This window comes from Salmo salar, chromosome 29 (genome assembly GCF_965601325.2).
Source record: "Salmo salar chromosome 29, fSalSal1, whole genome shotgun sequence".
NCBI lineage: Eukaryota > Metazoa > Chordata > Actinopteri > Salmoniformes > Salmonidae > Salmo > Salmo salar.
In genome coordinates this window covers 21,004,504-21,016,565 of record NC_138319.1, presented here as the reverse complement: position 1 = coordinate 21,016,565, position 12,062 = coordinate 21,004,504, and positions in this window count along the sequence as shown.

Below are 12,062 nucleotides of genomic sequence, written 5' to 3'. Positions count from 1 at the left end.
TCTCAGGGGCATCAGTTGTTTTCTTTGTGTGAAACATTGATCAATGTATCATTTACATTTGACATTTTAGTCATTTAGCAGACGCTCTTATCCAGAGCGACTTACAGTAGTGAATGCATACATTTCATGCATTTTTTTTTTGTACTGGTCCCCCATGGGAATCGAACTCACAACCCTGGCGCTGCACACACCATGCTGGCATTGCAAACACCATGCTCTACCAACTGAGCCACAGGGAAGACTATCATCTGCATACATTGGAACTTCAGACCCTGTACAGACAGAAGGAAGATCATTAATTGTTTTTACTAAATTTATGCAACAGGTTGAAGTGATCTGATCGCTGAAAAGAGGTTATGGGTTTGTTTAGTGTTTACTGTTTATTGTTTATTTTTGGTGTTGATTTCACTTAATTAAACATTGTATTGTCTCAAACAACATTTTATTAAATGCCTGAGATTAAATATTGCTGATTCCGTACGCTGAGAAATGTACACATTTGCGACAGAATTTAGTTTCATTTAGTGGGGTAACAGGAACAATCCAAAGGTGAAAAAGATATCACATATTTGTTGGACATTGGTCTAGTAATGATACCAGGATAATTATATCTAATGGTAGCGCCTGTGCAGTTAAGCATACACATACATTGATGTAGATTAAAACTAATGATTGGGGGGACTACAATGGACTTATAAGTATCATTAGGTTTTGTTTGTAGTCAACGCTTGGGTTTCTGAATCGGTGTAGAATGATGAAATGCTGACCAAGTGGTTGTATTTTCAGGAAAAAGGAACGTTTCAAATTCCTAGGGACAGGATATCTTAAAGGGGTATACACACATATGGAATCTTAGAAGTTATACACCCATGGAATCGTTGAAGTTTTGTTTTCTGAGTTTTAATTAAACACGTGAAATTCTTTTGATAGGGAATGTTCTGGGAACCTGGGATACAAAATGTAGATAAAGTTCTTAGCTTTCTTTTGTCTAATGTAGTAAGAAACATGGTTCTGAAAGGGTGGTATGACTTTTGACCCCTCTGGTGACTTTTCCTTTGCAGTCTGATCAGCCGCATTGAAAAGCCATTTGGATAGTGAATTTAAGGTCATTTGTGATACTGACTTTAACCTCTTACATCTAGATGTTCCGCTAGCGGAACACCGCTCCAATATCCAATGATAGGGCGTGGCGCGAATGACAAATTCCTCAAAAATCCCAAAACTTCCATTTTTCAAACATATGACTATTTTACACCATTTTAAAGACAAGACTCTCCTTTATCTAACCACATTGTCCGATTTCAAAAAGGCTTTACAACGAAAGCAAAACATTAGATTATGTCAGGAGAGTACCCAGCCAGAAATAATCAGACACCCATTTTTCAAGCTAGCATATAATGTCACAAAAACCAAAACCACAGCTAAATGCAGCACTAACCTTTGATGAGCTTCATCAGATGACACTCCTAGGACCTTATGTTATACAATACATGCATGTTTTGTTCAATCAAGTTCATATTTATATCAAAAACCAGCTTTTTACATTAGCATGTGACGTTCAGAACTAGCATACCCACCGAAACTTCCCGTGAATTTACTAAATTACTCACGATAAACGTTCACAAAAAACATAACAATTATTTTAAGAATTATAGATACAGAACTCTTTTATGCAATCGCTATGTCCGATTTTAAAATAGCTTTTCGGTAGATAGCTTGGCCATCATGGCTAGCTATTTTGACACCCACCAAGTTTGGCACTCACCAAACTCAGATTTACTATAAGAAAAATTGGATTACCTTTGCTGTTCTTCGTCAGAATGCACTCCCAGGACTTCTACTTCAACAACAAATGTTGGTTTGGTTCCAAATAATCCATAGTTATATCCAAATAGCTGCATTTGTTCTTGCGTTCAAGACACTATCCAAAGGGTGACGCGCCGGCGCGTATCGTGACAAAAAAAATCTAAATATTCCATTACCGTAATTCGAAGCATGTCAAACGCTGTTTAAAATCAATTTTTATGCGATTTTTCTAGTAAAATAGCGATAATATTCCGACCGGGCGACGTTGTTTTGGTTCAAAGACTGAAAATGTAAAATGGACTCTTCACGTGCATGCGCCCACCCGTTTCATTGTTCTCAGATCGTTTTTCAGCCAGGGACTGCAGAGTCATCATTCAACGTTCTGGCGCCTTCTGAGAGCCTATGGGAGTCTTAGAAAATGTCAAGTTACAGCAGAGATCCTCTGTTTTCAATAAAGAGGCTATAGAAGGCCAAGAAATGGTCAGAGAGGGCACTTCCTGTTTAGAATCCTCTCAGGTTTTGGCCTGCCATATGAGTTCTGTTATACTCACAGACACCATTCAAACAGTTTTAGAAACTTTAGGGTGTTTTCTATCCAAATCAAACAATTATATGCATATTCTAGTTTCTGGGCAGGAGTAATAACCAGATTAAATCGGGTATGTTTTTTATCCAGCCGTGTCAATACTGCCCCCTAGCCCTAACAGGTTAAGGAGATGTTTATCTTTCAAAGGGTGTAAGATAGTTGTATGTTTGAAAAATTTGAATTTTGACATTTATTTGGTTTCAAATTTGCCGCTCTTGAAATGCACCTGCTGTTGATAGGGTGCACCACGGGTGGCACGCTAGCGTCCCACATAGCCCCAAGAGGTTAAGTAGCTATGGAATAATCTGGATATTAAGACTAAGACAGGTTGATTTTTCTAAAATTCAGGAGTGCAACCAGGGAGACAATGAGACATTTAGTCAATATTTGGAAACATCCCATATTTGATACTGACTGTTATGAGAAAGAGCGACAGACAGATAGAAGGAAGGGCAGACGGAGAAGTCCTCCCCTGCACTGCTGAGACCTTGATGGGTTGGAAGTAGCAGGAGGAGAGCATAAGCAAGGAAGAGAAGATAAAAGGGGTACACAGAAGAATTAGATAACAGTTAGTGAGTGGAGACCAGCATAGTTAAATTATAAACAGGTGAGGACAGAAATAATACTGGGACAGACAGAAAAGACATAATAAGAATAGAAGATAGGAAGAGAATTTAGTTTGGTTCACTTAGCTTTAGGATATTATCGGCTCCATTGGTTTTAAAAAATATGAAAAGTTAGGAGGAGAGGCAGGTATTTTAGTTTTGATTTTAAGTTATGTTTGGTAAATTCACTAGGAAAATATATGATAATTTTGTTGAAAGTAGTTGTTACATCTTAAAGAAGAAAAGACACTTGACAGAGAATTGTTACAGGATAGCCAAGGATGAATGCCCCAGGGAGAATTGGACATGTGGAAAATGAAAGGGGGCAATCCCACAAGAGAAGGTCTGACAAGGACAATTTACTAATCTTACCAAAGACACTGTTTAGATATGCGGCAATATTGACACATGGGCAGAGCCAGGTGTCAACAGGGGGTAGGATGGCAGAACAGGTGATAGAGCAGGTAAGGAAACACTGCAGGTTAGGAAAGACCTAGTGGCCTAGAGAATAACTACTTAAAAAAAATAATTGTAGGATATCCATTCCAACATTTGGAAATTGACTTATTGCACTATTCTGAAGAGAGGGGAAGAAGGGGTGTTTAACAATAATAGATAAGTATAGCAAATGGGTAGAAGCTTTCCCAACTTACTTGGTGGACATGATTATGGTAACTAAAATATGAGGTCAAGATTATATCCCTAGAGTTGGTTTACTAGGATCTATCTCTTTAAATGATGGATGACATTTTAGCTAATCGGGTTGAACGAATAGAATGCCAGAGTTAGAGATACCAGAACAGGTAGACATAGAAGTTGAAGTAATACTAGCAGAGCACATGAGAAGACTGTTTGTTAACCAAACCCGTATGTCCAAGGTTTTGTGTCCAACAGGTGAATTACAGGAGAAGGTGATTCACTCAATCCAACCAGGAGACTGGGTGTGGATCCATTCCCTGAGGAGAAAAGACTGGAAGCAGCCCCATTGGGAAGGCCCATATCAGGTTCTGTTAAACCACTGCCTTTGCCATTAGAAAAACTGAGAAAGTCACTTGGGTCCATGTTATCCACTGCAAGAAGGTATGTACACATATGAGCACTGCTGATCACACACAGAGTTAGGAGAAGAACCGAGTACCAACAGAGTCCGGGGGTCACCTCCTTAATGAAGATTCTCTATCCCGACCGTTCATCACTGTGTGCTCCTAGAGGTGTGAGTATGGGGTGGTACCTAGCAGAGAGACTAAGGGCAGGAGAGGGTTGGCGGTTTTTGGGAAGAGTAGGGACTCTGAGCTGCATCATAGTTTTGGTAACCTTTCTGATACATTCAGATCCACCACCTTCCGATACTAATCATACGATACCGTTGTCATTGAGAAGAAGTAAAAGATAAACTATATAATACACTGGAGTGACATACAGAATAAGGAATCAAAGAAGATCAAGATGTAGAATTTAAGGTAAACATTAAACAATTTCCTGGGGAAGCAGACAACTGTACAGGAATTGGGGTTGGCCGGATTGAAGTACTCAGCCAACCCACCTCTGTCACAACGTCCACAGAAGGTGGCGCCTCTCCCCGGTCGGGCGGTGCTCGGCGGTCGTCGTCGCCGGGCCTACTAGCTGCCACCGATCTATGTTTCAGTGTCTGTTAGTTATGTCTGTTTTAGGTTGCACCTGTTTCGTGTTTGTCATTAGTGGGGGGGTATTTAGTTTGTTTGTGTTTAGTTAGGATTTGTGCGGGATTGTTTTATGTTACGTGTGATAGGGGTCAGAATTTATGTACGTAGTTGTTTGTGCTACGTGTTGGATAGGCATTAGGGTTGCCAGGATGCGCCCCATTTTAACTTTGAGAGTGGAGTCGTTCTCTTAGTTTATCTTTTGTGCACCCTGCCTTGTATTTTGGATTTTTGCCCTTTGGCAGTATTAAATAAGTTTTTGTTCAACGGACCTCAGTCTCCTGCGCCTGACTCATCCCTCCTGTTATTTACTGCCCGTGACAACCTTGGTTCACCTTACTCCTGATGAGTACCAGTGTTATAAATACAAGAATGGCACAGAGAACTTAGACGATTTTAATGGCTGAAAGGTAATCGTTAATGGGACTGACTTAGGTTTGAAAGCACAGGAGAAAATTCTTAACCTCATAGCTCCTATAACTGATATAGGGTGGGCTAGTACCAGTAAAGGACGCATACGACAGAAGATACCACAAAGGGTGGTTAGGAACTTGCGCCCGGGGTTGTTGGTCCAACCAGTTCGAGTTAGTCATCAAGAGGCCAGTTATAGGAGGCTAAAGTAGGCACAGGAGGAGTTTTGACCAGGATGGGAGTAGCTTTGTCTAGATGGATGCTATTGGCATCCTCAGGGAAGTTCCAGATGAATACAAAGCTATGAATCAAATAGGTGAAGACTTTACCACTACGTTCTTTTGGTAGTTGACAATAAATAAAATGTGGATTGGATTAATGACATCATTGGGTTAATGCAACAGAGATTCATGAATGAAACCGGGGATGTAGTAAAGGGGTTCTCTGACCAATTATCCGCCACCTCCCTCATGACCTGGTAAAATAGACTGACTCTCGATATGTTATTGGCAGAAGAGGACGGTGTAGGTAGAATGATTAGGTTCATTGCTGCACGTACATTCCTGATAACACAGCTCATGTTTGGGAAATGGAAAAGTGTTGTAAGAACTATATTATGGGCTGCTTTCACTGGTATGAGTGAGTTTGTGTTATGTGGTTGTTGTTTTGTCCCGTGTGCGATAGGTCTCATTTCCAGGGTTCTGGAGAGTTCGATAACGGCGCAGATGGTGAGATACGGACCGATTCCAAGTTCAGATCAGTGGGACGACAAAAACTTACCGCCGAGCTTGGTGGAGGATTCATTCAATTATGAGGAGCCCATGTTAGATGAGACCATTTTTAGAGTTTACGAAGACTGTTTCTTTGAGTAAAGGTCATAACAAAAATCCTGATCCGAAGTGTTATGATTGGAGATAGGCTTAGAACAGTCATCGATAAGTATGTGTTGACAATATATGCATTTGTTTTCCTTGATATTCTGAATTACTTTGATTTTGTGACAGTATATGCATTTGTTTTCTTTGATGTTCTGAATTAGTTTGATTTTGTGTAACATTACTGAATTAGTTTGATTTTGTGTGACATTTCCGAATTAGTTTGATTTTGTGTAACATTACCGAATTAGTTAGATTTTGTGTGACATTTCTGAATCCAATAAAAATAGATGTGTTATAGTGTATGTGAAATATTTTGTCAATCGGGTGGATTGTAATGGAAATGATATGATTAAAGGTTTGACTAAATGATTTCACTCAGAAACCCTATAACCTGTTGAAATGTATTCGAAATAAGGCTATAATAATGGGTTAAAAACTGAGTAGTTTAATTGAAGTTCGGTTTAAGAACATTGATAACTTATTTCACGTAACAGTGTGGTGATAAAGTATGCACTGATGTTTAAATTCATATGTTCCTTTCCTTCTTCTGAGAATGAATTGCACTATGTGAAGTGTTGAAACTCAATGACAATGTATGTAATTTTCAATTGTAATGTACTAAGTGTAAGAACATCTTTCCTGGAGGGATGGAGTGCTGCATCAAATGACCTGGCCTCCACAATCACCTGACCTCAACCAAACTGAGACGGTTTGGGATGAGTTAGAACGCAGAGTGAAGGACAAGCAGCCAACAAGTGCTCAGCATATGTGGGAACTCCTTCAAGACTGTTGGAAAAGCATTCCAAGTGAAACTGGAATGCTGAGAGAATGCCAAAAGTGTGCAAAGCTGTCAAGGCAAAGGGTGGCTACTATGAAGAATCTCAAATATAAAATATATTTAGATTTGTTTAACACTTTTTTGCTTACTACATGATTCCATATGTGTTATTTCATAGTGTTGATATCTTCACTATTATTCTACAATGTAGAAAATAGTAAAAAAAAATTATTTGGGAGCACCAGTGCACCTAGAAAAAACCCCACACAGATAATAATTGTTGTAATGATGAGGCTTTGCTGTATCTCAGCCTCTGAGTAGTATAGAGAATAAACGTGACAGTCGTGGTTGCACAATTACTACAGAGAAAATGTCTTGTTTCTAGCTCAAACCGTTTCAAAGTTATGAGGCAAAATGTTCTTTTTTTTCTGTTGGCGGGCTACATTTTACATTCATAAACCATGTCATGGGCAGTTCTAAAACTACTTCCTTCATCAGGACATTTGCTTCAAAAGTAGCTAGGATTCATATAGGCCTAATGTAGGTTATATTCTCAATCTTAAAGATATTTATTTCTGGTGCTCCTTAACCCTGTATTTTGTAATTGATGACAATTCTTATCATTAAAACACTACCTCGAATACTTTTCATTGTGCTCCTAAATGTCTGTGTGCTCCTAATTTTTGTAAAACTTAATAGCACATGTACTCCTTGTAAAACATGTCAGTGTAGAGCAGGGAACACTATGACTTGCTCTCTGTGTCCTTAATCACGTCATGCTTATGAATTCGGAATTGTCATCAGCTGACATGAGTTGAGTTCTCTATGACCTTCCAGTCAGAACAGGTGCATGGATAATCTAATGTTAGTACTGTCTTTAAACCACATAGGAGGGTCAGGTTACACGTTCCAACAGCAGATCAGTGGAAAGGTGCCCAGCCATTCCTTCAGTCTGACAGACAGTGCTCATAACAGAAGCAGACTGAGGAAGTATAAACAAAGGTTAAGCCTAAAATAGATTGTTGTAGAAGTGAATAGAAGTATTCATATGTTTAGATGTAGAATAACAGCAGCTAACTAGCTACAGATGCACATATGTTTTGATGTAGAATAACAGCAGCTAACTAGCTACAGATGCACATATGTTTTGATGTAGAATAACATCAGCTAACTAGCTACAGATGCGGTCAGATATATTGGCACCCTTGACCTGTATGTGGGGAGTGCAATGGAGAATAATGCGTTTTTTTTTCAGAACTGGTTGAATAGATATTTTTACCCTGTAGGGACCTGCTACTTGCCACAGGTGAGAAATTAGACAGTAAACGAGAATCATTCCCTACAACCAAATTAATTAGAATTTTAAATAATATATTACTGCCCATTTTTTTACTTGGTCCTGTGCAGTTATAAATAAAATAAATAATCGTGTAAACACCAAAAGTATTTTAAATGTCAACTTATTTTTGAAGAAATAGATAATCTTACAAGGGTGCAAGTATATTTTACCAAATCTGTAAAAGAGAAAAATCACAGCCGTCACTCTGTGAAGAGGTGCAAAATACTCTCAAACAATAGGAGACGCTCGAAAATCGTACTGGTCAGTCCGTGCCTGATGACTGAGTGGAAAGCAACAGATTTTAGTTAGCTCACGGTAGTTTTGCTAGGTATATATGACGATATCTGCTAACTAATTGTACCATTGCCATCTGCCTAAAGTAAACCTGTTGACACCATAATGATGACAAAGTGGTTTCCTACTAATTATTTGCCTACTTTAGCAATGTCATCGTATTTCCAAGGCACTATAGTGTAATTTAGATTAAATCATCATTAGCCTCATTTAGAACGAATAGACAAACTTGAAAAGTTCAGTTGGTCCTCAGTCCTCAAGAGAACTTTCATAACAATGCTGTGAAATGTATTATGCTGGTAATTAGGATTCAATCAATATCATCTTGGCTGTTGCTTCTTTTGAAATGAATCTTTAAGAGAGACAATATTTTAAGCATGAACTGATATTTCTTCAGGGTAATGATTACACTTTTTTTTTACACAATCAGTAGATTTTAAGTTAGTAAATTTAAGCATTGATTCTTGTCAACAGAAGGGACATTCATTACCACATACTCAACATTAAATGCTGGCTAACTGTCATTATAAACTGGTTGTCTCGAACCCTGAATGCTGATTGGCTGACCGGCGTGGCAAATTAGACTGTATACCACGGGTATGACAAAACATTTATTTTTACTACTCTAATTACGTTGATAACCAGTTTATAATAGCAATAAGGCACCTCTGGGTTTGTGGCATACAGTATGGCCAATATACCAAGGCTAAGGTCTGTGTCCAGGCAATCCGCGTTGTGTCGTGCGTAAAAACAGCCCTTAGCCATGGTATATTGGCCATATACCACACCCCCTCTGGTCTTATTGCTTAATTGGGACACTAGTCAGGATCGAGGGAAAGATGAACATAGCAAAGTAGAGAGAGGACAGACAGGGGTGAAGGTTCACCTTCCAACGGGACAACGATCCTAAGCACACAGCCAAGACAACGCAGGAGTGGTTTCAGGACAAGTCTCTGAATGTCCTTGAGAGGCCCAGCCAGAGCCCGGACTTTAACCCGATCGGACATCTCTGATGAGACCTGTGCAGTAACGCTCTCCATCCAACCTGACAGAGCTTGAGAGGCTCTGCAGAGAAGAATGGGAGAAATGGGAGGTGTCCCAAGCTTGTAGCGTCATACCCAAGAAGACTCGAGGCTGTAATCGCTGCCAAAGGTGCTTCAACAAAGTACTGAGTAAAGGCTCTTAATACTTTTTTTTTTTTTTAAAAGAGTTTTTGTTTTGTCATTATGGGTTATTGTGTGTAGATTGATGAGGGGAAAAAAAGATTTTATCCATTTCAGAATATGGCTGTAACGTACCAAAATGTAGAAAACTTCAAGGGGTCTGAATACTTTCCGAATGCATTGTAATCTTAAACACAACCAAAACAAACAGAAAATGCATCCAACAAGTTAGTAGTCACAAGCTTGATGTAGTCATTGCGTGCTAGGAATATGGGAACAAATATTAAACTTTGACTAATTTAATAAACATATGTGAATTTGTCCAAATACTTATGACAAATGCTGGGACCAGATACATACAGTGATGTCATTTCTAAACAGTAAAAGAGATGTTTGATAATACCCTTAAATAAAAGGTGACATTCTGTACTGTCGCCTCATATGAAACATTTTATCTCAAATCCAAAAAGGAAACGTTTTTGCTTTACTGTCCAAATAAATACATAGGGGAGTGGAGGTTCACACAGGTGATTTTAAAAATTGAAATATACAAATGTTTCCCCTCCAATCACATATTAACACACACCCACACACACACGACAGCTGGGAATTCGACCCTTAACAGTGTCATTGAGTAGCATGTGATATTTTCAGCTCTGGAAGCTAATTAGGTAACATCACTGCTGAAAGGAGACCCAGGGTGTTAAGTTGTAAGGCACCTCTATGCCCCCTGCACGGGTCTTTAAGGAGGGGAACTCTCTCTGGCGATGACAACTACTTATTATCACCTTGTTGACTGCTTGTAGACAGCTTTACACTAATGTATTGACAGCTATCTCGACCTTTCAGAGAGTGTTACTATAAATCAAAGCCCTTATGCCCCTTGGCTCAACTCCTTATTAAGTATTCTACACAGGTTACTCTTAACCCATTAGCCATCACATTACACAGGTTACTATAACTTTGTCAAGAGGAAAGTGCTCAGGAAATGTAATCACATGTCTCTATTACTGTGCGAATGTTCTTGAGATTCTCTATGCTCACCTTCAGTGAACATTAGAGGAGTCAAACTTATTCCAAACATCTCTGATGAATAAATAATATGTGATTAAGTAGGTCAATGAACATCTAACTGCATTATGCTGTACATCCAATTACACACCATTAACATCCCTAAAAACATAAATGACCAGCTGAATACAGGTTATGAAATTAAATGAGGATGTTTTAACTTATTTTTCCTCATTTTGGGACTAACGGTACTGTAAAGACCTGCTGCTTGCTATTGTCGATCCAAACTACCTCACAATAACAAACTCAGAAGTAAAACAACATGAGTAATGCTTTCAGTGCATCCTCTGTCCACCCTGGAATAGCCTACAACGAGCCTGATAGGTCAAAGAGGTATACACCTCTAGCCCCAAATACAGATCTTTTGAAATAATCAGTCTAATTTATGTCATGACATAGCCCATCTCCATATATGGCTGAGTAACACTCTTTATAAAGAGTGATGGAAACCAGGGGAGACAGACCAGGGGGAGACACAAGACACCGGACATCCTGAAGGTAAGCATATAGAGGCAGTCTGCTGAGGAGGGCAAAGATAATCATTACAGGACCTAACAATAGTCATAACCACACATAGCTGGTCAGTTGACTGATATTTGTATTTGTATGTCTATTTCCTTTTCAGTAGAAATTATTTCCACCAAAACGTATCCAAGGGGTAATCAACAACTGGTAAGAATCATAATCTTCAAAAAAATAGGTTGTACAAGATTCCTCCTAATGGTTTGAGTGAAGTCTTCAAATGTGTTTCATGAAAAGTATAACAGCTTGCCAAATTTGTAATGCAAACATTTTGGTGTTTGTACACATCAATCTAGTCAACTTTCACAGATGTACAGATTCTATTATTGATGAGTTTTCTTGCAACGCACGAAATGCAGATGAGCTTCGAGATTTACATAATTTCACTGAAAACCCACACTAACAGATGGTTATATAAACAGTATTGCACTTTTCATGTAGCCTACTTTTGGCCAGCTAACAGCCTAACCACTGAACAAGCAACATTATGGACTAATCATTAAAATCATGTTGCTACAGGATTATTTTGCTGTGACAATATAGGTCAAATTAAGATGCTACATCTGTATATATTGTATAACATATCTCTCCTGTAAAGTAATTAATTACAATAGTCAGTTTCATCACTAACACAAGCGGTAAATATCAGCTACAGTGGACGTAGCTACTTTTGGCCTGCTGTGAAAGTCACATGATTTTGTTTATTTACAATGTGCTATTGGTTGGCTGACCTTCACATTGTTAAAATGAACTCTTATTAATCTTTGACTCTAAATCTGGTAGCCTACTGCTGTTCTGCCTTGACCCTCATGTCTATTTTAAGCTTATATTTTAAAGTTCTATTGTTCCGCCAAGACCATTATGCTATGGTACAATATACTACTCATATACAGTACACATGTATACATAGTGATGCTAGTATACAATTTT